This window comes from Myotis lucifugus, unplaced genomic scaffold (assembly GCF_000147115.1).
Source record: "Myotis lucifugus unplaced genomic scaffold, Myoluc2.0 scaffold_15, whole genome shotgun sequence".
NCBI lineage: Eukaryota > Metazoa > Chordata > Mammalia > Chiroptera > Vespertilionidae > Myotis > Myotis lucifugus.
The window spans coordinates 4,870,509-4,896,740 of NW_005871063.1; the positions used below are offsets into that span (position 1 = coordinate 4,870,509).

At 35.1% G+C, this 26,232-nt stretch overlaps 1 long non-coding RNA gene across 5 annotated transcripts; it reads right to left on the minus strand.

Moving 5' to 3' along the window:
- Positions 1-1,003: 1,003 nt before the first annotated feature.
- Positions 1,004-19,805, minus strand: LOC106696405. Of its 5 annotated transcripts, none has more exons than XR_002828280.1 (5): positions 19,309-19,667; positions 15,632-15,820; positions 5,043-5,136; positions 2,315-2,411; positions 1,004-1,202 (listed from the first exon to the last, which is right to left on the minus strand). It is a non-coding gene; the product is annotated as an uncharacterized LOC106696405 (long non-coding RNA). The 5 variants fall into 5 exon arrangements; XR_002828282.1 differs by having other exon boundaries at positions 19,574-19,590; XR_002828281.1 differs by having other exon boundaries at positions 19,519-19,539.
- Positions 19,806-26,232: the final 6,427 nt, after the last annotated feature.

The window sequence follows — 26,232 nt, forward strand, 5'->3', positions numbered from 1 at the left end:
TGAAATTTATAATTTCTTTAAGGACAAAATACTGACTTTAAAGTAGAGACAACCCATTAAAGTCCCTGTCCAATTCCTACGCGGTTTCAAAATTGTACCTCACCAATTTAAAAGTCACACGAAGTGGCCATTCGCCTAGGTACTTGTCTGAGACTCTCAAGGTAACCTATGATAATGGGGTCTAAAGATGACCTTATAACCAGAGACCAGAAAATTGAGAAAATATCCATCAAAATATTTCTTTACATGCTACATTTTGTAATTATATGTTACACAAACATAAGGTCTTTTTACACTTTCCAAAGTTCTTTATTACTTTTATTCCATCTGATCATCTAGTAGTTGTCAGGAAGGTAAGGCAGATTTATGCTTCTCTTAGGAGGAAAAAAATTATGTATGTTCAAAATCATTTCGAGGCATAACTTAAATTATATTTCCGGTGCCCAACTTTTCTATTTGGTGTTAATACTACATCATGTTAAATCAATTTTACATTTTAAATTATTCAACAGCACCAGTGATTCTACTTCTAAATAGTAACACATTTAAGTCTGAAAATATTCCTAATAAAAACTGTATAAGAGCCCCATTCTAAGTCTTATCAGAAAGAATAATTTACTAACCAAATGAAATCTCCCACACAGAAAAGTAGATTAAGCAATTTAAAATGATTAATATCTTAAAACACAGGTTTTGAAGAATCATCTTAAAAATGTGAATGTTGTCTAAGCTTTAAAAATACAGATGAGATTAAGTTTAAAAGTAACTTAAAAGAAATACCTTATGAATAAGACTAATATTTAATTGATGTGGTTTAACTACTGAATTGGGGATATGGATTCTAGCCTCATTTCATTTTAACCTCTCTGAGCCTCAGTTAACATTAAAACAAAAAAATCATAATAGGAAATTTTACTCTATATAATCAAGTCTGAGAAAATCATGAATACTATGAGAAAGTTAATTATTAGGCAAAAATCAAGACTTCTGAACCAAACCAAAATTAGATCAAAACATTTATTTTTTGTGTTACAAAAGCAAAAATAAAGCCAAGCAAGTAATGAAATAAACATTTTTTAAGTTTATTCATCCTGGATTCTGTGACTTAGAATTTAGTAAATAGTTCAACTTTAGGTTGCTTCAATACTTCTTCTGGATACTATGAGGTCTCCATCTTATAACCATGTTTCTCTAGTTCAGCTCTAAAATAAAACACAAAAATATAATATCACTAGACATTCTTTATGACAGATTAAAGAAACAGGTGGTTTTAAGAAATAATACAATAAATTAAAAATGAGCTAAATTTAGGCACCAATTAAAAATACTACCAAATTCCTTTAGTCCCTAGAAATAAATCTATACAAGAAACTGGATGTGAATCAACACAATGATAGTAAAATTTTAATTTCCCACTAGTATTTCATATTCCTTAATTTTCTGATAATCTATTTATGGAAGAAATATAAGAAATTTACTGCTATCTTCCAAATACGATAAAATGTCCGGTTAATAATAAAAAATATTTAAACAAATTTTAAGAATCATTAACCATATAGTTAAGAACACAAGACATTGATATCAATCTTAGGGATTTCATAATCATCACAATAGGTATTACTGTTATTTACACATAAGAGATGAACAGATTGCTTTCTATATTTACATATATCTATTGAGCTAAGCAGACAGAAATTATAAATCAAATTTAAGGGTAAGCATTATTCTACATTAGCTATACGTAGGCAAAATAAATATAATAAATAAGTTATAAACTATTAAATGAGACTTTACTTTCCTAATTTTAAATATGAATAAAAAATCTCAAAAATTATATTGGAAAAAATACACAGTTTAAAAAGACACTTTTTATAATTTTAAATAATTTATTCAACCTGAAGTTTCTGAAAATGTCAACTGCAATAGTTGATTAGCCTTATATAAAACATTTGCACAATAAAGTTTAGTTCTGTAATGAATTTCAGCTATTTAAACTACCATTCCAAATATCACCAGCAACTTACCTGCCACAATTCTGATTTTATAATAGTTCACCACAAAATTATTTGAGGGCCAATCCATGATAAAACATAATACAAATGTAAAGTATGACTAATGTGCCCTACATCATTACATCCAATAAGACAAAGACTTTTGTCCTCAAGTGTAATTTAGTTTAGCCACTATCATACTATCCAAAGTAAACACAATTTAAAAAGCACATGGTGGGAATGATGTATAATATTTATTATTCATTTCCTCACACTCGTTCAATTTCTTAAAAATTTTAGTTACTTATAATATAAATACTAACCTAAAGTCCATGAATAATATTAAGGCCAGAGATTATTCATATGAATCATCTTTCTTCTGCTCAGGTGTAGAGGGAAGTATGGACTAGTAGTAAAATGCTAGAGTAGGGGTATAAAGATCAGCACAAGTTTCTGACTCTACCCCTTCCTTTGCTAAATTTAATTAAAATGTTTCTTTTGCCCTCCCACCCAGGAAGTTTAAAATTATATTGCCTATCCTTCATATGTTTCCTATTTAACATTAAATTAATTTAAAGTTTCTTAAATAATAGTTTTCTGATGCCTTCAACAATTAATGTACATTATTTACTTTCTCTTATTTTAACAACAAAGGCAAAACAAAACAAAAAACCCATCTGACTTCTTGACAGGAGGTGGTAACCAATTATATTTATAAATTATTTACAAATACAAAAGAAGTAATGATATGTTTCCCTATTAGCTAAATTCTTAGAGAACTTGAAAACTTCTTTGCTAAAATTTAGGATATATAAGAAATCAAAAGGAAAAGAAATCAAGGCCATTAAGCACAAAACACAAAACAATATAAAAACACTAATATCAAGAGCCTGTTAAATGGAAAAATCCAGCAAAGAGAAGAAATGAGACACACATAGTGAATACATACTATTTGAAACAAACAAACAAACAAAACCAGCATTCCTTTTACAATAGAAGAAGACTAAGACTAATAGGTTTGGGAACTCCTCTTACTATCCCAGAAAACTACTGTTATATGACAGTGGCTATATCTGACACAGTAAATCAAGAACATAGTTTTTATGTAAAATGTGATGCCGGGTCAGGAAAATCTGATAATCCTACCTACTTCTGATATACAGAGAAACAAATATATCAGAAACAGCAAAAACAGGACTTTCAGTTACTTGGAGTCACAGATATCCTTTTTTCTTTCTACTTCTACTTGCTAAAGGTAATTACACTAAAAGAGAAAGAGACATGGAAAATTTGTGGTAGGTTGTTGCTGAAGACAGATCTGGTTTTTTTTTTAACCATGGTTTACAATACCACATTAAAGGCCCCAATGCATTTTACAAAGACTAGGAAGAGCATATTTGCTGGAGACTTGTTAATCGAGACAAGTTTTTAAAAGCAGAAATATAAATATTATCTGAGGCTATGCTGTCCAATATAGTATTCATACGTGGCAATTTAGTAAAATTAGTTCATTAAATGTAGTTCATTAGCTGCGCTAGCCACATTTCATGTGCTCACTAATCACACGAATGGGTTACAGAACACTTCCATCACTATAGTACGTTCTATTTGATAGAACTGGTGACATATGAACAACCTTGTAGGGAAAAATACTCATGACTCAAACAGGAAAATAAAGAGAAATACCTTATTCACTAATGAAGATACCAAGATTTATACACTATGGAAATCCATAAACCTAAAGGCAGAAACACAACAGAGAACATAAGACCACTGTGGAGGTGTATTATGAAAACAACAAGCCACAAAGAACATATGGATAATGCTCTATTTTCAAACCAGTAAAAAGGCAAGATGTAGTAGTGACAAGAAATCCCATTATAAATACATTTATTAAAAGTTCCCAATAAATCCGTAGCACTCAATAATATCCTGATTTAATTTTTAAAAGAAAAGTGCTACTTTCTGGCTAATGAAAGAAAAAAGAGACTTTGGAGAAATTTGACTTAAAGATGCTCTCAAGGTCACTAATCATCATAGAGATGCAAATTAAAACCACAATGAAATATCATCTCATGCCTATCAAAATGGCTATCATCAATAAATCAACAAACAATTACTGGCCAGGATATGGAGAAAACGGGAATCTCAGGCATGTGTTGGGAATGTAGTAGACTGGTGAAGCCACTGTGGAAAACAGAATGGAGTTTCCTCAAAAAATTAAAAATGGAACCTTTTGACCCAGTGATCCCACTTCTGAGAATATATCCAAAGAAACCCGAAACACTAATTCAAAAGAATAAATGCACCTCTATACTCATTGAAGCATTATTTACAATAGCCAAGATCTGGAAACAGCTAAAGTATCCATCAGCAGATGAATGGATAAAACAACTACGGTACATTTACACATTGGAATACTACTTGGCTATAAAAAAAAAAAAAAAAGAAAAGAAAATCATTCCTTTTGTGACAGTTTGGATAAATCTGGAAATTATTATGCTAAGTGAAATCAGTCCGAGAAAGACAAATACCTTATAATCTCACTTATATGTAGAATCTAATCAACAAAATAATTTAACAAACAAAATCAGACTGACAACTGTCAGATGGGAGAGAGGTTGGGGAGCTGGGTGAAAAATTGTGAAGAGATTAAGCATGAATGACTATACAGACTCAGACAACAGTATGGTGATAGCCAGAAGGAAAGGTGGGTTCTAGCACTCTACGATTCTAATTTCTACTGAGTTATTCAATATTGGCAGAAAATTAACTTCAACAGAATTAAACCCACAAGGATAAAAAACAGTAAATATGCTTCTATTTAACCACTTTTGCCAAGAGCCTAGAAAGAACAAAGTTCTAGGCACTTACCCAAAGTATTCATATTTAGAAACACAAGAAATGAAGGCAAAATGTCTTACTTTTCAAAATCCAAAAACATATTTCAAAGATTAATTATCTTTCAAGAGCTCAATTATCATATGTAGATGACATATTCTGTGCTTACAATTAATACTAAGTTATATAAAAATCTGGCTTAAAGTTTACCGTAACTGATTGGAGAAGTCATCCTCTACATTGTCATCATCCCAATTATCCTCCCAGACATGTGCATCTTCATCTTCATCTAAACCAGTCCAATCTGAAAACAGAAACAGATGCTGTCTAAATAGTTCTCATATATTATTTCCATAAATACAAGAACTTCAGAAACTTTGCCCTGAAAACTCTAACAATTCAAAACATCTAATACCATATATACTACTATGAGAAATGGTAATCTTCCTCTTTAAATCTCAATTTATGCTGTCATATATGTCCACTCAATTTTTGAATTTGCAGATAATCTAAAAGTTAATATACAAATTATATTTGCCATGAATATTTATTTTAATTTCAGGAGGATATTTACTTGCCTGATTTCTCCTTGGGCTAACTTTTAAGGTCTATTTCACAATCTTTCAAAACATAGCACTAACAACACTAAGGTAAGTTGAGTAACAGGAAGATATCAGCCTGAAATTCAAAACTGCTAAACATTAAAAAGGTAACTCATGCACAGATAATAAAAAGTAGACCAAATATTTTCTTAAATTTGATTGTAAAATTGTTTTAGAGGAGAATGTCTTTATTCTTTAAGACATGTACACTGAAATATTTAAGAGTTAAGTGTTACTTTGTCGACAATTTACTTACAAATGGTTCTCAAAATATATATTTGATATATATCATATATACTATACATGAGAGAAATAAAATAAACATTATACCTCTTTTTTTAAATGAGGTATAATTAACATATAACGTTATATTAGTTTTAGGTATACAACACAATGATTTTATATTTATGATCACAAGACTAGTTAATATCATCACTATACAGTTACATTTTTTTTCTTGTGAAGACTTTTAAGATTTACTCTCTTAGCACCTTTCAAATATGCAGTACAGCATTACTGACTAGAGTCATCACTGCTGTATATGATAGCCTCATGACATTTATTTTATAACTGGAAGTCTATACCTTCTGACCCCTTTACCCAATTCACCACCACCACGCCCCACTTCCCCTCTGTTTTAAACTTTTTTTCAGGGTTGAAAGTTTCCAAATTAAAATGTCAGAAAATAGTTTTTTAAAAATCGGTTTGGAAATTACCTCTGGAAGCCTTCCATATTCCCTTCTCCTCCTCCTTACCTTTAGAGATTAGATCCCTTCTTTTGTGTGTATCTCTATCACAGCACTTACATACTGTACAATCATGAGTGTCTGAGCTCAAGAGTAACAACTCTATTTTATCTCTGTATTCTTAAATTCAAACAGTACCTAGCATATGTACAACAAACAGTTGTGAAACACACAACAGAACTCTAAATCAGATCTTGTAAATTTTTGTTTGAACCCCTCCCCTTCAAAATCAGTAATTATGAGTTACATTCTCTCTTAAATATGTCCTAGCCATTAGCTTCATCTTAGTAGATACCTATTAAAAACATGGCTAAGAATATTTAAACCTAAAAGAAAAATAATTAAATAACAAAACATGAGTTAGGCTTATCTTATAATGCACATTTAGATTTAAAATTATTCAGCAATGACACATACTATAAGTATTTTATTTGTTACATTATGTATCAAAAAAATTTTAAAATGTGATATGTCTTTGTTATGATTTAAGAATAGAAGTAAGTATCTCCATTTACCTGGTCGCCCAAAGCAGAATCATGGGAGGCATCTTACCTACTCTTTCTCCTTCAACTATCGAAGTCATTATCCTTTCCAACTCCCAACTATCTCCAGAGTTTAGTCTCCCCCTCCCTATTCTTACTGCCACTATGTTAATTGAGGAGTAATTTTTCCCTTCATGGACTATTACTGTGGCCCTCTTTCTGTTCCCTCCTCTCCAGTCTTACACAGTATATACCCATCCACCCACCACAGATGCCTAAAACAACCACCGCTATTCCTGTGGATACTATTCAACACCTTCAGATAGGAATGGCATTTTATTAAATTTGTAATTCTAATGCCTACAGCTAGGTGTTGGGCACATAGTAGAAATTTAATAAAATGCTATAGTTCCACTTAGAAACTATACTTCTTAAGTTCCCTTCCCGAGTTGTCAATAAGAAGAAAACAGAGGCTAGTGATGGTTTCAGTAAAGCCAAGAGTACATAATTAAAGATAGAAGATATCAACAATATCATGTATTATAAATGTTATGTAAAATTCTCAATTATACTTAGGACTGCTTCTGAGAAATGTGATCACTTCATTCAATGATCCCCTAAGAGAGACCATGTGGAAACTATCTTTTAAGGCCACAGTGCCTAAAAAAAGATGAAAAAATTTCCCTGAGGCAATTTGTTTCAGGTTGCTAAGAAGCAACAACATACAGTCAAATGTATGGCTAACTTTAATCATTGTATAGAGCAGTGGTCGGCAAACTCATTAGTCAACAGAGCCAAATATCAACAGTACGATTGAAATTTCTTTTGAGAGCCAAATTTTTTAAACTTAAACTATATAGGTAGGTACATTGTTATTAACTTAATTAGGGTACTCCTAAGGCTTAGGAAGAGCCACACTCAAGGGGCCAAAGAGCCGCCGTTTGCCAACCATGGGATAGGGCAGTGAATATATATTCATTAGTAAAAATTCTCAATAAAAAATGTGAATTTTCACTTGCATATATTTTTTATATCTCCTAGTAATATTGTTCTCAAAGAGGGAATATTGCAATTACCTAAATTGAATTCCTATTCTCTGAGGTCCTTAATAATAGTAATACTCAATAATAGTAAGTACTAATTACATCTCAAAATTAAGTTGGCTGAGCTAAATATATTCTTACATTTTCTCCTTTCTTGTAGAAGTACCTTAAAACTTGAACTGAAAAATTTTATTGTGTGAAATTAACTATATTTTTAATGAAGAGTAGATTAAGAAGTTAAAGAAAAGGAAATCATATTCAGGATTTTCCTCAGTCTAAGGAAGAGTGATAAGACAGCTACTATAAACCAATTTAATAGATATAGCCATTCCCAAAGCTAAAGATAAACTGAAAGAATAACATTTCTGCACTTTTATAGACTAGAAAAGTTTCTTAGTTAAGCCTAAGTTAATCATTAGGTATAGGGACTAAAGAGTACTGTTACTCTCATAGTGCCATTGCAATAAGTAATAAACTGTTTACTATGTACATTATAATTATATATTATAATATTATATATAAACTTTCCTTTTTTTGTTCTAAAAAACAGACATCTCAATATGAAAGAAGTGAACTATTATAGGGTAAAAATAAATGGGGCAGAAATTGCAATATTAAGTATACAAGAGAGGAACATTAAGAAAAGGTAATATGAGGTGTATCCTAAGATAAACCAAAGAAGCCTCATTTCAAACAACAGATATAATTCTCTGTAATACTATATCATTAAAAATCAACTAAATAATTTTAAATTTTAAAACTGAATAAAACACTTCAAATAATCTCAAACGTATCTTTTATAGAAACTTACATTCCTATATGTTGAACTTGTAATGAAACAACTAAATCCATTATCCCTTTTACAGCAAGTGAACAATAACTAATATTATTATTCCACATTCCCTCCAGTTACTATAATCTAGAGCTCTGGAGCTACCTAATAGTATTAATGGACAATTTAGGATTTTTTGTTTCTTATTTTGTTTTATTTTAATGACATTAAGGACTTCCATGTAAAAATGTCACATAAAACAATTTCAATAAACTGCAATGTAGCAAGGTTTTTGGCTTTAGACTTCAAGTTTTATAAAATGGTTAAGACTGAGGACTGGTTAAAATTACAGAATTTTGGAGACAGAAAAAAGCCTTAGAGATCAGTGTACATTATACCCCTCTTTGTTTGAAAACCACCACCATTACTACTACCCAAAAATAGAGAAAGTGAAGACTGCCTTACAAGAAAATATTTAGTAACTTTTTCTACCATTATTTCATGATATCAAATCCTAGACTCTAAATATATTTGGGATAAGTCTAGAAATAGAAATTGTCAAATTAAATATTTGTTTTACTGATATTTTAACGAGTCTTTATAAAGCTATCTAATGAAGTTTAATGTTCCACAAAATAATCTGAATTCATTAATACTGGATAATATGTTCTTGAGTAAAGGGGGTGATATAACTCAAGTCACAAATGAATTGTGTCAAGGTTGTAAGACACCAAACCTCACATCAGCCTGAACAACTTCTAACTAACCAGCTTCCTAAATTGTTCACTACATGGTTTCCATCTACACTGGTCTCTAAAAAGGAAATGGTAATGTGTCAAAAGATTCAAGTTAGAAATATAAAATAATAAGAATATTTTTTTCACATATCTCTGCTAACCTTGTAAACCTACCCTTTCCAGAACAATAAAGACACAGCTCCCCTACCCCCAGGAACTTTTAATCTAATTATGACTTGATTAAAAATATTAATTTCAATACTGTTATTAGTTGATACATTCAAGTGTCTTCAAGCTAGCTTCAATTCTTTTAACTTTGAGAGACTAAAAAAAATACTTAATTTGTACCCAACTGCTTCAGAGTGACAGAAACATAAGTATTTCGTAACTTTTTTGTAGGAGCCCCAATCCTTAATTCTAAAAAGGCTAGAAAAAGTAAAAATTCTTAACATAATACAGAGATACTGGTTTGAACAGTCTTTTTTTTTTTTAATTTCAATAGTATAATTTTTAGTTTATTGAGTTGAATTCTGATGATCATTTAATGCATAAGGATAAAGCATCTCTTCCCTCCTTTAACAACCACCTAATGCTACTTTAATGGCAAGAAAGGAAAAAAAAGAAGATAGAAATAAAGTCCCCCCCAAAAAAGAAAATGCCTTATGAAAGAGGGGAAAACAGTATTATGAGCAAGATTTTAGGTAGAGCACACACACACACACAAAGACTTGACAATAGTTGCATATTTCTTTGGTATAATTATGCAGTATTTCATAATTATGATACTCGAGTATACAAAAATGGAAAAGCTAGTTAAATTCATTAATCATCACATAAATCTGAATATACTTTTTAACCTTAATGTCTTATCCTAGGAGTAAGATGCACAGAAGCCCCATGCCATGCTATCCTTCCATCCATCACAGATGAAGAATTCAGAACAATAATTAACTGTTTGAACTACAACTTAAGTATTTTAAATTATTTAACAAAAGTACCATTAAGAAACTTAGTGTTCACAGTGACAAACCATAATCTATAATCTATTTTAGGTAAAAACTTTCAATATTTTCTTTATTAACTAGGAATATATTAAACTATATTAAGTAAGAAGTTTAAGTGACAGGGTATAAGAGCCTTAAATATTATTTTCAAAACTTACAAATTCTCCATATGCATATATGTTACAGTATATGTAAGTTATAATATATGTAAACTCCACTAAGTGAACATGTAACATAAATAAGCTGTGACTATTGTAATCTCTAGGATTTGGCTGACATCTCTTGCAATATATCTCTGACTGAATTGTGTTTTAATTTTTAATTATAACATAACACTGAGATTCATGCAATTTGATTTAATCACTTCATTTTAAAGCCTTAAACCCAGAAATACCTTTTTAAAAGGTTAAAACAATAAAATCAAACGAGGATACCAGATTCATAGCTAATACCTTCCTTCAACATGTGGATGAGTTATAAAGCATACATGTTATCTTCAACACTAAATGCATTGCCAGGATTGTGATTAATCGTTTAAATAACGACATCTGTGTTGACTTCAGTGTGCAGGCCTCCAGATGTGTACTGGTAAAAAAATTATCATATTTTAAGAAGTCAGAGTTAGAAATAACCAGTAACAGATGCCTAATACATAAGTTTCTAGCAATTCAAATTATTTAGGACTTTGCCCCCAAATATGGCTTTGTTCACATTTGTCAGTGAGAATTACATCTGTGACTAGCTTTAAATTTCAAAAATCTGAGCTATCAAAGATCCCATATACTTTATCTAAGTATCACCTTGACATTAAAGAGGGAAAAGATTTTTCTCTCTCTGTCCTTAAGATTACTTATTCTCCCCACCCTCCAACATACATTCCAAAATACCTTGAGTATGAAGGTTACCATTTTGGAGAAAAGTAAAGAGGAAATTCAATTTATACCAAATAGGGATGCAATATTCCAGTTTTCAGGAGCATCAAATTATCATTCATTCCATAAGAGCAAAGCTACTCTGAATATAAACAAACTAATCTCCAACAAAGTTTCTTCAAATAAAAAAAATGTGCATGTATAAAGAAAAATATGAGACAGATGAAGTTCGAAAAAGTTGTAAATTGTACACTCACAATCACAGATGAGTGTAAAAGAGAACAGCAATACTTGCAAATAGCATCATTATGCTCATGAATATGATGAGCCACACTAAATCTAGTCAGAGATAAACTTACATGTGTTTCTGTTTAAGCTGTATAAAATAAGTTAAAACTTTTTTTTAAATGTCACTTTTGTAGGTTATTGTGATACAAAAATATCTATACCCTATTATTCTATACATATAGAATAATGTCTATATTCAGTGGCTCAGAAATCAATAGCATCACTGCACTACTATATTTTCTCTAACAAGGACCAAAAATGTCAATAAGCAACTTCAGATCAGCAACCTAAAGCAAGTAATAAATGATGTTGGCACCAGACTACCAGTGACCTTTTTTAGTTATTTGTTGCCAGGAGTCTGAAAAGAAGCTCAAAATAACTTACATAACCATTTACAATTGTTCTTATATTTTAACAAAAGGAAATTCAAACAATTCTTTTCATAAATAATTTTTTAAAATATATATATGGCAGAATGATTCCACTACGAAGTCATGTTGACTTTGGTTACCTTTGTTAATCGATGATTTTGAATTCTCTCTTAAAAAATTCTCCAAAGCCATTACTCTCATCTTTCCCAAGTCCTTATGTCCTATACTCATCATTTTCCTCATTCTGATCCTCCATACTACTGAATCAAGGGTATCCAATGTGAACTCCACCATCTGTCATACATTAGACATGCCAAGTGCAAAATCACAAACTTGATTTCGTCTTACTACCAACACTCCATTATCAAACTAGTTGCCAAAGCTCCCTTGTTATTCTTCCATCACTCTCCTCACTTCTTTCCTAATAATAATCTATTTCAGGCCCTTACTCTTCACCTAAGCTATTGCTAATTAGCGTCCTTGACTCTATCTCTTTCTTTCTATCTCTTCAAATTAATTTTTCTGGGTTGACTTTCCCCAAACTGCCTATCTGAAGGAAAACACACACATATCAAACAAAAAAAATCCACATCCCACCTACCTAAGGATAAAGTCAAAACTGGTCATTTGGCTGAAGCCTTCCATGTTAGGCCCCAAACTACCTGCTTTGCAACCACTATTTCATAGCCAAAATTTACACACTGATTTTCCACCTCCAAGCATCTACTTCTTTGCCCTTCTTTTGGAAACCCCTTTCCTACATTTCTATATTTTGAAAACTCTGTTCAAATGTTGCTATCTCAGGTTGTACACAACTAGAAATCATTCCCCCTTTTCAACTGCTGTTGCACTTATCAATTGATTAATCACCCTCCCCACTCCCCCAGCAGCAGCAATTGAAAGGAAACCAAAGGACCTCCTAATCAGAAGCCCAACAGATAAAGACAGTCAAATGCAAAGCTACTCTGGTTTAATTGAAGGTGGGGAGGAAAGGATTTGGAGACCCACATTCCAGATAAGCACCTGCAAAATACTGAAAGGCTCAAGCTTGGTATGAAAACTATTGATCCATCATCTCCAATGATATTTATATCATTAAGTCCAAAGACAAATATCTACCTAAGGAATCAAATTTGGCTAAGTGCAGCCTCTAGTTAACTGTAACCTTGGTCTTTTCCTGAGTCCCAAATATAAAACCATAAGGCAGCTGTGTATCTAAAACAGTATTGAAAAATGTCAGTTAGTAGCATTCTCTCTCTGCACTACTCAGTGCCAGATTTACAGGAAGCACGCAACAAATATATATATTCAATGAATAAGTAATTCATTATATGCTAATCACTGCCAGGGAACTTGAAGGATGATAGAGATAAAAGGAACATGTTCCAGAACAAAGACAACACCATTCCTACCAAGCATTACACATACAACAGAACACAAAACTGGGGAGGTAATGTTATTTGGTGAATTTTTAGTATCTCAGAAGAAAAATATAACTTTCATTTAAAACTTTCATTTTCCCCTAAATCAGGGGTCCTCAAACTACGGCCCGCGGGCCACATGCAAATACAAATATTGTATTTGTTCCCGTTTTGTTTTTTTTACTTCAAAATAAGGTATGTGCAGTGTGCATAGGAATTTGTTCATAGTTTTTTTTAAAACTATAGTCCAGCCCTCCAACGGTCTGAGGGACAGTGAACTGGCCCCCTGTTTAAAAAGTTTGAGGACCCCTGCCCTAAATGTTTCCACAGTCCATATCTTTCAATGAGTCATGTAAATCAGGATTGCTTACTAGTACTGCTTGTTCATTCCATAGAATCAGTGAAAGAGCTAATCAAATAATTTTTCTAAGCAGTTTTTACTGCATAATATCCTGGTCACCATCTCACCATCCCCTCCAAACACCAATATCTTGATTTGGGGGGTTTTCACTCCCCTGTTTTTTATACCTATTGTCCATCTGTTTACATCCTTAAACAAATGTATGCTATGTTCTATGTATTAAAATATTTTATATAAATAACCACACTAACTTAAAAAGTACTTTTGGAAAAAATTAACAATATTTTTTAATTTTAAAATTTTAATACTAGAAAATAAATTATCAAATAACCCATAAACTCAACAAGCTAATTGCGTATATACCTAAAATTACAAATAAAATATTTGTCAAAAATAGTTCAAATTCTAAGTAAATTAAATATCAAACATCATCCAAAATCCAAAGCCCTAAACAGATTGGGGGGAGAAGAGAAAGGGCTCTAATATTCACTGAATACCAACTTTATGCCAAACTCTATGATATGCACTTACACGTATTATTGTTATGGACTGAATGCCTGTGTTCCCCAAACCCCAAGATTCTTATGTTGAAGCCCTAACCCCTAATTTGATGGTATTTGAAGATGAGGCCTTTTGGAAGTAATAAGGATCCTATGAAGTCATGAGTGTGGAGTCCTCATGATGAAAACTATTAGTGGCATTATAGAAAAAAACAACAACACAAAAACACCAGAGAGCTTGCTCTGTCTTCACCTTGTAAGGGCATAGTGAGAAGGCCATAGTCTGAAAGCCAGAATGAAAGCACTGAGCAGGAAATGGATAGGCTAATATCTTGATCTTGGACTTTGCAGGCTCTAGAAAAGTGACAAAATACATTTCTGTTGTTTAAGCCACTCAGAATATGGAATTTTGTTATGGCAGCTCAAGCAGACTAATACAACCATGTAATCCTTATATGACTCTAATTATTACCCAAAAATCCTATATAATAAAAGGGTAATATGCAAATTGATCCTAACAGCAGAGCGACTGGGAATCACTGGTCACTATGACACACACTGACCACCAGGGGGCAGACGCTCAATGCAGGAGCTGCCCCCTGGTGGTCAGTGTGCTCCCACAGGGAGAGCTCTGCTCAGCCACAAGCCAGGCTGCCAGATGCCAGCACAGCGGTGGTGGTGGGAGCCTCTCCTGCCTCCTCAGCAGCGCTAAGGATGTCTGACTGCAGCTAGGCCTGCTCCCCGCTAGCAAGTGGACATCCCCTGAGGGCTCCCGGGCTGCCAGAGGGATGTCTGACTGCCAGCTTAGGCCCAATCCCCCGGGGAGTGGGCCTAAGCCAGCAGGTGGTCATTCCCCAAGGGGTCCCAGACTGCGAGAGGGCACAGGCCAGGCTGAGGGACCCTCCCGAGTGCACAAATTTTTGTGCACTGGGCCTCTAGTCTATATATATAAAAGTCTAAGCAACCAGCTGACTGGTCAGTAGCTATGACGCACACTGACCACCAGGGGGCAGATGCTTAATGCAGCAGCTGCCGAGCTGGGGTCACTTGGCAGCAGCGGTTCTTGGGTGACGCAGTCGGAACCAGAGAGGAGGGAGCCCGATTCTGGAGTGTGTCACCTGAGAACCGCCCTCTCACAATCTGGGACCCCTCAGGGGATGTCAGAGAGCCAGTTTCGGCCCCATCTCTGCAGGCCAGGCTGAGGGACCTCACCAGTGCACAAACCGCTAGTTATATATAAAGAAACTGAGAATTAAGAAGGTACAGTTCAATGAAAAACATAATGGTCAATCTCACACAAGAAATCAATCCAAATCAAAATGATGCAATATTTTTCATCCATTAGGTTTGCAATGCCTAAAATGTTTAACATGGAGTACTAGAAGCCCGATGCATGAAATTCGTGCAAGGGGCTTGGCCCATGCAGCCACAGCTTCGTCCAGAAGGTTGTTCGGCTGTCTGGTCTAATTAGCATATTATGCTTTTATTATTATAGATAGGCAACCTAATGAGGAAAAAGGTGAACTGTAGATGGGACTGTTAATTACTGTAATACTTCTCAAAGGCAATTTGAAAATATACATCAAATTTCAAAATGTACCTGGTCCTGATGAGGTGTCAGAGCCCAAGCAGAGCTTGGAGGAGTAGCATTCCTGTGGAGGAGTAGCACTGCATGGTTGTTATGTCAGAGCCTGAACTGGGTGAAGAAGTCATCCAATACTGGAGTGAGGAGGGGAGAGGGTGGCCTGACATAGAATGTTGATACCCAAGTGGCATGAGGAGGGAACCTCTATGTTCAGGGGACAACAAAGATTGGTTAGGGAGGAGGATGACCAAATAGACAATGTATTTATGATAATGAAAGCCAGGTATCTCACTGTTGGGAAAGGTATTATGAATATGGAAAGGGGGAAAAAAAACACCCTGTGAGAATAAACCCTGTGACAAACAGATATTGGAGATCTCTGTGTGAAATCATAATTTTACACAAACACATACAATATAGATGTAAAAGTGTATATATGTATACACACATTTGTATACTTCCTAGTTCCTTCTACTGAGATGGTCCCAAAAGCAATTAGCATAACTGGAGTTAAGATATTGCCTTCTAAATATCATTCTCCAATATAAGGAATGTGCCTTGGAGAAACAGCTGATTCCAGGACTGGAGCAGGGAAAGTACAAGATTAGCTTGGAATACCTTGTTATGCTAGAAGGTATTGTAAGTATTACACAAAGATTGATGGTGACATGTCAAAAGGTCAAAGATAGCTTGAAGGGCTTCCCAATGTTCAAATATGGGACAATTTGAGGATGAAAGTAAATAATAGTAATAAATTGTAACCCACTGACTGAGAATCCATGAATCTGTACTGATATAAATAAGCAAATGAACAAACTGAAAGTTTGATGATGAATGGAATACTGTATTTACATGGTTTCAAAATCCCTCTTCACAAAATGCCAGTTAATTATGAAGGGAAAATTAGTAATCTAACAATGGAAAACTCTCTCAGACACTACCTTAATAAAGTGATAAAAATGAACATCATCAGTAATGGAACAAATGAAAATCATGTTCTCCCTGACAAGATGCAATAAGAACACAGCATCATGACTTTGATATTCCTGACAATGTGCAGAACCTGAATCTAATCATGTGGACATATGAAACAAGTCAAAGTTAAGGTACATGCTATAAAATAACTGGCCTATAATCTTCAAAAGTGTCAAAATCACGAAAGTTGAAGACAAACTGAGAACTACTCTAGACTGAAGAAGACTAAAGAGACCTGACAACTGAATGTAGTGATCCATGATTCTAAATCAAGACATTTTTGAGACAATTAGAGAAACCTAAAGATGATTTGTGGATGATAGTAATGTATTAGTGTATTAATTTCCAAGTTTGATGGTTGTACTGTGATAATGTCTTTTTAGGAAATTCAAATTAGAATACACAAGGGTGATGGGCATCAGGTTGGCAACTTACTCTCAAATGCTTTAGAGCAGTGGTCGGCAAACTCATTAGTCAACAGAGCCAAATATCAACAGTACAACGATTGAAATTTCTTTTGAGAGGCAAATTTTTTAAACTTAAACTATATAGGTAGGTACATTGTTATTAACTTAATTAGGGTACTCCTAAGGCTTAGGAAGAGCCACACTCAAGGGGCCAAAGAGCCGCATGTGGCTCGTGAGCCACAGTTTGCCAACCATGGGTTTAGGGGAAAGAAGAATGCACTTTCAATTACTCTCTAAGTTTGCAATTATTTAAAAGTAAAAAATTATATTAAAAAATATAAATGCACCTGTCAATTTGATCTAGCAAATTCTTCTCTAAGAGTTTATCTGATAAACACAAAAGCTAAATAGATTACTTAATATGCATACAAGGGACTAGTAGTGCACAACTATTTAAAAGCATAAGGTAAAGTTTTACATTAATGTGTAAACACGTGCCTAAGAAATAAAATATAAAAATCAAGTAGAAGAAATGTTATATATAATATAGTCCTCTGTGTGTATTTAAAAAATATAAACACACACAAAATAATATACATATGTATATATAAATTCTGGACGGATACTTAGTTTTGTTACATATTGGAGTTTTTCTTAGTAAATATTTGGTTTCACCTCCTAAGCTAATTTTGTATTCAGCAAAATCTTACTAACTCAAATTAACATGTAAGAAAAACTGAATTATAAACCAAAGAAGAAACATACAGAAATCTGAACAAAACAAAGTAATTTCAAATGTTTTTTGTCATTCTAAATGGAAAGTTTCCTGAATGAAGTAGGTTCTACACATTCAAACCTGAAGACCACAAATATTCTGTAAGGTGACCAATAAATGGTGAATTACTTAATACTAATAAACCAGTCTATTGTGAAGGCCTTTTTCTTCACAAAAAAATATTCTTTGCTTTTCCTTTTATCTTTAATGAGATTTTTTACTATGTAACTACAAACATTTTGAACAAATTGCTGCTCACAACATAAACATAGAACAGGAACAAACTACTAGTACATATTCTGCAAAAGCTGGTAAGATGAAAGTTGCTGAGAAAAATCATGTATATCATCAGGTACACAATTATCTTTAGATCCTTTTTAAGGAGTCAATTTTCAGCTACTTATTTTAAATACAGATTCATTCATTCAACAAGCATTTATTGACCATCTAAAAAGTACCAGGCACTTTGAAAAATGTTAAGATTAAAGCTTGGTTTCACTAACCACTTAATGGCAAGCTTTTTAAATCTCTGAGCTTCAGGACTGTGGTGATAATTAGACTAATTTAAATAAAGTACCTAATACTGCACCTTGTATATGATAAACAATGAATAAATGCTATTTCAAAATATGAAATTTAAGTTAGAAATGGGATCCTGCCCTCAATAAGCCAGTTTTCTACTGCATAGTTCAAAACTGGAGGATTATAAACCAACTTGAAAGTGAGGTAAAGAAAACATGTCTGACGATAAAGCGACTATCAAAACAGAAGACAAACAATCCCCAAAACGTATAATGAATCCCAGAATTGAAAAGAAATGTGCTCGGGCTAGTCTATGAATTTTTGTGTAGTCTGCACACTAATGTCTTTCTTCTTCCATTAAAAAACAACAACTGAGTGCACTATATATACACAAAGAACAAGTGTTCCAGCTGTGTGGTTTTATGATTTAATAGAATGACGATGGGTATAACTTAGGACAATTTTAGTGACGCAAATAATGGCTTAATGTAACAAGTTTGTACACCATTATCCACAATTCTTTCTACTACCTTCAGAAAGACTACCCAACAGTAACTTCCTTTTCTTATGAGACAAATACCTATCCTAACTATAACATTTAGCCAATAAAGTAAATAATTTGGGGGGAAAAAATCTAAGTAGCCACAACGATCTAACAGACAGACAGACAGAACCAAATCTACCAAATAAACAGCTAAAGGGTTTAAGAACGCTGGTGTCAAAGGGGCCAGCTGTCCACCAATTCTTGCCAGTTATGCGACCCCGGGAAGTTTCTCAACTGTTCCAAGCTTCAGTGTCTCTCTGAAAAACTGTAAATATCAGTACCTTCTGGCTAGATTTGTGAAATTAGAGTCTAGGTAAACATGAAACTAATAAAAATATAGAATTTTAGGGCCCTAAAAAAATCCTTAAACTTAGATTAGTTCAAAGTAATCAAAGATGAGTGAGGAACACGAGTAACACAATAACGTGTATTAAGCACTAACACCTGCCCCCCCTCCCCCCAATCCTACCTAACATTCATTCAGACTTCATCTGTAACGTCCCAAAAGTCAGCAGCACTGGCCTAACCAGAAACAACTCTGGGAGTGGGAGGTGTAAAGGCAAAGGAGGGCTGCTCAACCAAAGAAGATAAAGGGGAAAGAGGTGGGGTCACGAACGAGGTAGCCGGCTGCCGAGAAGGACCAACCATCCCGGACACCGGCGCGGGGGCCCAAGGTCACCATGGCTCCTCCCAATGAGGAAGCAGAAGGCATTCAGCTTCCCCGGCGAGCCCACCGGGACGCGCCGAGCCCGGAGCCGGGTGCACGGGGAGTCGCACTCGCGGGGCCTCCAGCGCCGGCCGCAGGGTCCAAACTTCCCGCGGGCGCCTCTAGGCCCGGCCCTCGCTGCCGCGCTTCCTCCAACCCGAAGCCTGAGTCACCGTCCGCGAGGCCCAGAGGCCGAGGCCCCGCCGCTCACCTTCCGCAGGGAACTCCTCGAACTCGTCGTCCTCCTCCAGGAGACCCAAGTCTACTGGCTGCTTCTTCTCGGACATCGCGACCCTCAGCGCCCCAACCCCCTCAGGCCAGCAGGAAAGTTGGATCCACTCGCCTCACCACGGATACCGCCGCCGCCGCCGCCGAGCGCGCTCTACCATAGAGACGCGGGGGAAGAGAGAGAGGGGCGGCGCGAGGAATTCTGGGATACTGGAGGTCGGCCCCGCGCCTCCTGCGGGTTTAGCCACCCTTCAGTTAGAAAAGTTGCTTAGGTTGGACCTGTTGTACCTCTGCGGCCTTATCGCGAGTCTCTGAATTGACAAACTGGATGTCAGGGTAGGTTTCCGCGATTAGAAAAGACTCATATTGTGTAAAAATAAATTCAAACCTGAGGGGTGAGGCGTCCGCCAAGATTCATGAAGGGCCTGCTAAATGCCGGGCCCTTAGGCTAGGTTAGCTCCGTCCTTAAACCAATTCGCTGAGCATGGCATTAAATATATGCACACCCCAGAATATTCAGGTTTGGAAATGGCCAAAGGCATTCAGGTAGTGTTAGTCAACCCAAATGCAGATTTGTTCACCTGACTTCAATCTCCACATTTTCCCATTCGGTGTTCCTCCATCTTGTAGTTACACCGTGGTGAATACCCGATTAATAGGGAGTGTGTGCAATAACTACTTTACAGGTTATTACAAAATAATGCTACGTAAAAGCGAGATACATAATATCCTATGGCGTTTAAAACACGTCATTTTGAATTTTTAAAATATCTAATATTTGGAATGTAGTGATCTACATAAAACTATCTCACCTATATGTGATACTATAGTTGAATATTGCGTAATATAATTAAATGTACATTAATTATTGTACATTTTGTTACATGTGTTTGTTTATGTGTTGAAGTCCCGTTTCTTCAACAGCATCCCATAAACTTTATACCATGAACCAGGGACTGTGCTGGAACATCAAAGGTATAGACAAGGTCCTTGCCCTCAAGTAGCTCATAGTCCACTCAGAGACATGGACACAGATGGGTCACAATGACACAATAATACATTTGAATCTCTATTTGCAATTAAAATTTCCTAAGAAGTGGACAAAGTGCATGAGTGTACGGAGGAGAATGGAGCAACTAAATAGAGCACGTATTTGGATCAGAGTTTGGGAACCTACAATTAGATGTAACTTTCAAAAAAATAAGATTACCCTTCATAATACTATTTTGATTTGATTATTGAAAACATTGGCAGTCTTCAAATTAAGTTCCAAATATATGTAATTTGGTATGCTACGTAAGTAAGTACCAAATTAATGAAAGAAGGGAGACTATGAGGAAAACCTAAAGTTGGTAATGAATGTAGACAGTAGAAATGCAGAAAGTATGTAGTATATTTCTTCATATGCAGAAAATATGTAGTATATTCTTCATATTAAAGTCCATTTAATTGCAGCATTTGCTAACTTTGATGAGCTCTCTTAAGAGATTTATACTCTCTAGCATGCCTTCTGTCACACATATTACATATACCACTAGAACCACACACCAAGTTGAAGCTTGGGGCAGGCAGTTTGATTTTGACATCAAAGAATAAAAAAACAAATCACATATCTGAGCAGTCATCTTATGCAGAGATAAAAGATTTGCCCAAGGACAAGTTTATAGAGACAGAAAGATTAATGGCTGCAAGGAGATGGAACTAACTGCTAATACGATGATGATTGAGGATAGTAATGGCAGATAGTGATGATGGTTGCAAAACAAGGAATAAACTGAACACCCCTGAAATGTACACTTCAAAATGGTGAATTTTATGTTATGTGAAGTATATTTTAATATTTAAAATGCTATTAAAAATTAGTCCCAGGAGTCAAGAATCCCAAATTCTACTTCCTGGGCCTATTATTTGATTTATTAATTCTTAGCAAAAGAAAAAAGCAATAGCAATATAGTGATTTTCTTCCCTAAACTGAATGTATTCCATTTAAAGGAATAATTGAGAAACTACCTTATGTTTAGTCCCCATTTATTTTATTTTATTAATTCATTAAATACAAAATACTGGAACCACTGACTGGATAACCTCTCATTTTAGCCATTGTGGCACATGGTTAAAATGAGCATCTTCTCATTTTCATGGTTATGGCACAGGGAAAAACTTTGAGAAATTATAGCCATTAGTGTATGAGGCACTGGAGGCATTATTGCTTCGTTACATTGAGCATATAAGAATACATATTTGATGGACCAGGCTATAAATCCATGCTGAATTCCTACCAAAGGGGGATTTTAGGCAAATTACTTAATTTCTCTAAAATATATTTTGGTTACTTGCAGAGTTATAGTAAAAATTAAATGAGATTATCTGGTGTACATAGTGTAATGTGGTCAATACATGTTAGTTACTATTAACTATCTCAGATCTTCCATACCAATCCTAAAAATCTCTAAATGTGGATTTTGTTTCTTAGTTGACATCTTGGTGATACTTTGTGAGGAAGTCAGTCCCTCTACAAGTTAATAATAATATAAATAACAGTAGCCAACATGTATTTAGTGCTTACTATGTATCAGGCACTATGCCACACCCTTTCTGTATATTTACTTATTGAATCCTCCTCACAGTGAGTACTTAAAATTTAAATTTGTTTTATATTTGAGAGAAGTAAGTGCTAAGGCATGGTGAAGCTATTATATCCTAAGGGCTTTGTTAAAGATAGGAAACAAACCATCTCATTGTATGGAAAGGCAGACAGTTCATACACAAATCTCTAGAATCATTTCTTTCTAACACTTTTAAAGGTATACACATGTGGGAAAATGGCAAAACATAAATGTAGACAGAAGTGCAAAGGACAAACAGGTAGAATAAAGGAGAAAATAAAACCTTGGGGTTGACGTAGTTCTCCATGGCTAGGAACCATCCACAATTCTAGTGAGAAGCATTGGAGTAAAAACTATGCCTTTACCTTCATATCAGATCATGTCTGTAATTGGTGGATTATATTTAACTTCAAAGGAAATCAAATCAGTAGCAGATTTTATAGTAGATGATTCCATTTGTCTCAGGCAAATCTTTTTCTTTCTAGAAGTTGCATTTGGGATCCACATGGTATTAGTTACATCACAAATACATACCCGAATCTTTGTTTGCTACGGAGTAACTATTCCATAACTAGACAGGATGCGATTGACCTTTCTGTATCCATTTCTATCCAGGAAGAAATGGTGAGGGGCTGTTTAATGGCCGATATCTGGAGAAAGGACCAATTTCAAAGGCATCTTCATTTTGACTTCGGGAGGACACAGGTAATTAGCCAGCCATGAAGAACTGAGAACGCAAACCTATGATGTCCTTTCAGGAAAGATGAAAAGCTTAGGCTCCAAAGTTACTCAGAGTAGAATCATGTACTTGATTGACTTTGGTTGTGCTACTTATGTCCTTCTGTGACCAGGTTATTTCGTTTAGCATAATGTTCTCCAGGTTCATCCATGTTGTTGACTAGCACAGAATTGGCTTCTTTTAAAAGGCTGAGTAATATTCCATTGTATGTATAGACCACATTTTCTTTGTCCTTCACCTGTCAATGGACATTTAGGTTGTTTTCATATCTTGGTTATTGTAAATAATGATGCAATGAACATGGGAGCACAGATATCTTTTCAAGATCCTGATTTCAATGCTTTTGGATAAATGCCCAGAAGGGATTGCTGGATGACATAGTCATTCTGGTTGTAATTTTTGAGACACTTGCATGCTATTTTCCATAGTGGCTACACTATTTTACATTGTCACCAACAGTATATAAGAGTTACAGATTCTCCACATCCTTACCAATACATGTTACCTTTTAGGGTTTTGTTACAGTTGGTTTTGGTTGTTTGTTTTATAATACCCATTCTGATAGATATGAGGTGATATCTCATTGTGGTTTTGATTCACATTTCTCTGGTGATTCATGATATTGAGTATCTTTCACACACTTGTTAGGCATTTGTATGTCTTATTGGGAGAAATGTCTATTCAAGTTCTTTGCCCACTTTCTAATTGGGCTATTTGTTTTTTGCTATTGAGTTATAGGATTGCCTTATATATTTTGGAGATTAGCCCCTTATCAGTTATGTATAGTTTATTTTTCTCCCATTCTATATGTTGCCTTTTCACTCTGTTGATTGTTTATTTTGCTGTGCAGAATTCTTTAGTTTGATGTAGTTCCATTTGTCTTTCTTTTGCTTTTGTTGCTTGTACTTTTGGTGTCATACTCAAGAAATCAATACCTAGACCAATGTTATGAAGCTTTTCCTTATGTTTTCTTCTAGGAGTGACTTTAGGTCCTATACCTAAATTTTTAGCTTCAGCTCCTATACCTAAATTTTTAATCTATTTTGTGTTTATTTTATTTTTAAACATTTTATTGATTTCAGAGAGAGGAAGGGAGAGAGAGTGAGAGAAACATTGATGAGAGAGAAACATCAGTCTGCTGCCTACTGCATGCCCCCTACTAGGGATTGAGCCAAGCCGGCAACCTGGACAGGTACATTGACTGTGAATTGAACCAGTGACCTCTTGGTGCATGGGTTGATGCTCAACCACTGAGCCACATCTGACTGGACTATATTTTTTAAATCCTCACCCAAGAATATATTGAGAGAGAGAGAGAGAGAGAGAGAGAGAGAGAGAGAGAGAGAGAAACATTGATCAGTTGATCAGTTGCCTCCCAATCACATGCCCTGACCAGGGAACGAACTCACAACATAGGTATGTACCTTGACCAAGTATTGAACCCACAACCTTCTGGTGTACAGGATGATGTTCCAACTAACTGTGCCATTGTGTGTGTGTGTGTGTGTGTGTGTGTGGTGTGTGTTTAATATACGTGTGATATATGTTTAATGGTTTGGCTTATAGAGGAGTGATAAAAATAAAATATAAAAAGTTTTTTTTTACAAAAACGTAAAACTTGAAAATATGTCACCTTTGATATAAGGAGATATTTTTCATTCTCTTGTCTCAAAATGATTTAACATTGTTTATGGATTTGGCTCTGAAATACATGCATTGTAGGTGCCATGTGCAGACAAGGTTCCTCCCATCTCAGATTTTATACCCCAGCAGGTTATTTAGCTTCCATCAGTCTACCTGGAATAAAGCTTCTAAAATTTTTCTGGAGCAAATATTTGGGACTTGCTGTGTTTCTAAACCTTAATGTGCATTCAAATCTCTGGTGATCTTATTCAAATCAAATTCTGATTCAGTTGGTCTACCTAAGGCCTGAAATTCTATGTTTTAAATAAGCTCCTAGGTGATGTCAATATTGCTGGTCTGGAGACCACATTTGAAGAAGCAAAGGTTTAGATGAAATGAAAGTAAGAGAAAATATCTGAGTTTCTGAAAATTGATGTAGTTAATAGCACTGCATGACTAGTGCATAACTTGTTGTGGCTCCTTTAACAGTGTAGGAAAGGAAAGTCTTTCCCTACTCTCTTAGGTTTAATAACTGGGTCTATAAAATAAATGGATAACAAGAAGATTAATCAGAGAAAAAGTAAACAAATTTATTAATTTTTAATATGCACACTGATGCATCACAGGAACAAAAAAATGAATATCCCCCAAGGCTGTGAGATTTGAGAGTTTATTACTGTGTGTAAGAAATAAGGCGAGCCCCCAAATTCAGGGGTCCTGGTAGAACATAAAACATGCTCGGGAGCCAGGCAGCAAGGCAAATGTCTACTTCTACATAGAAGGGTGCGCACACATGGTCTGGAAGCAGGCGCATACCGAGCAGGTGGTCTGCTTGGCTTTATATCCCTGACACACGTGACCTGTTCCTCACTCTTGATTGGAGCTCAGGCGCACAGTCTTTTGCTCGTGATTGGCTAATTCAAAGGGAGAGGTTGGCCTTTGGCCGTTCAAGATGGCGCCCCGGGGAGCTGCAAGCCATGCGGCCAACATGGTGACTGCCAAGTCACGAAGTCCAAAATGGCGGCTGTCTAAACTGTACTTTGACAGAAAAGATGACTTGTTTATTCTCACATGTGTTAAGAGGAAGGGGGGATGTAAATGATTTAGGGGAGAGCAAATAGTTTTTAGGAAAAATGAATGGGCTGTTAGAAAAGTTGGGAGATGTTGATATCGGTGGGGTGTCCCCACCTGTTGCTGGGAGAAGTGGGCTTCTTGAGGTGCTGCAGGAATGAGAATTTCCTGAGGCCCCCTGAGAGGATGAGGCCTTGTGGAAAGCTTTATTTCTGTGGAATGAAACCCCTGAGTTTCCAAGGTCACACCTCCCTCCATCCTGCCATGGAAAAAGTCCCATTTTGTCTTCAGCAGGGCTAAGAGCAAAGCCATTGCCCCGAGTTTTTGCTCCATAGAAGCATAGTCCAGTCCAGCCTCTGGCTACTTCAGCTTGTGTTCTCAGCAGCAGTCCATGGCGTGTGGGGGTCTGCATGGTCATTG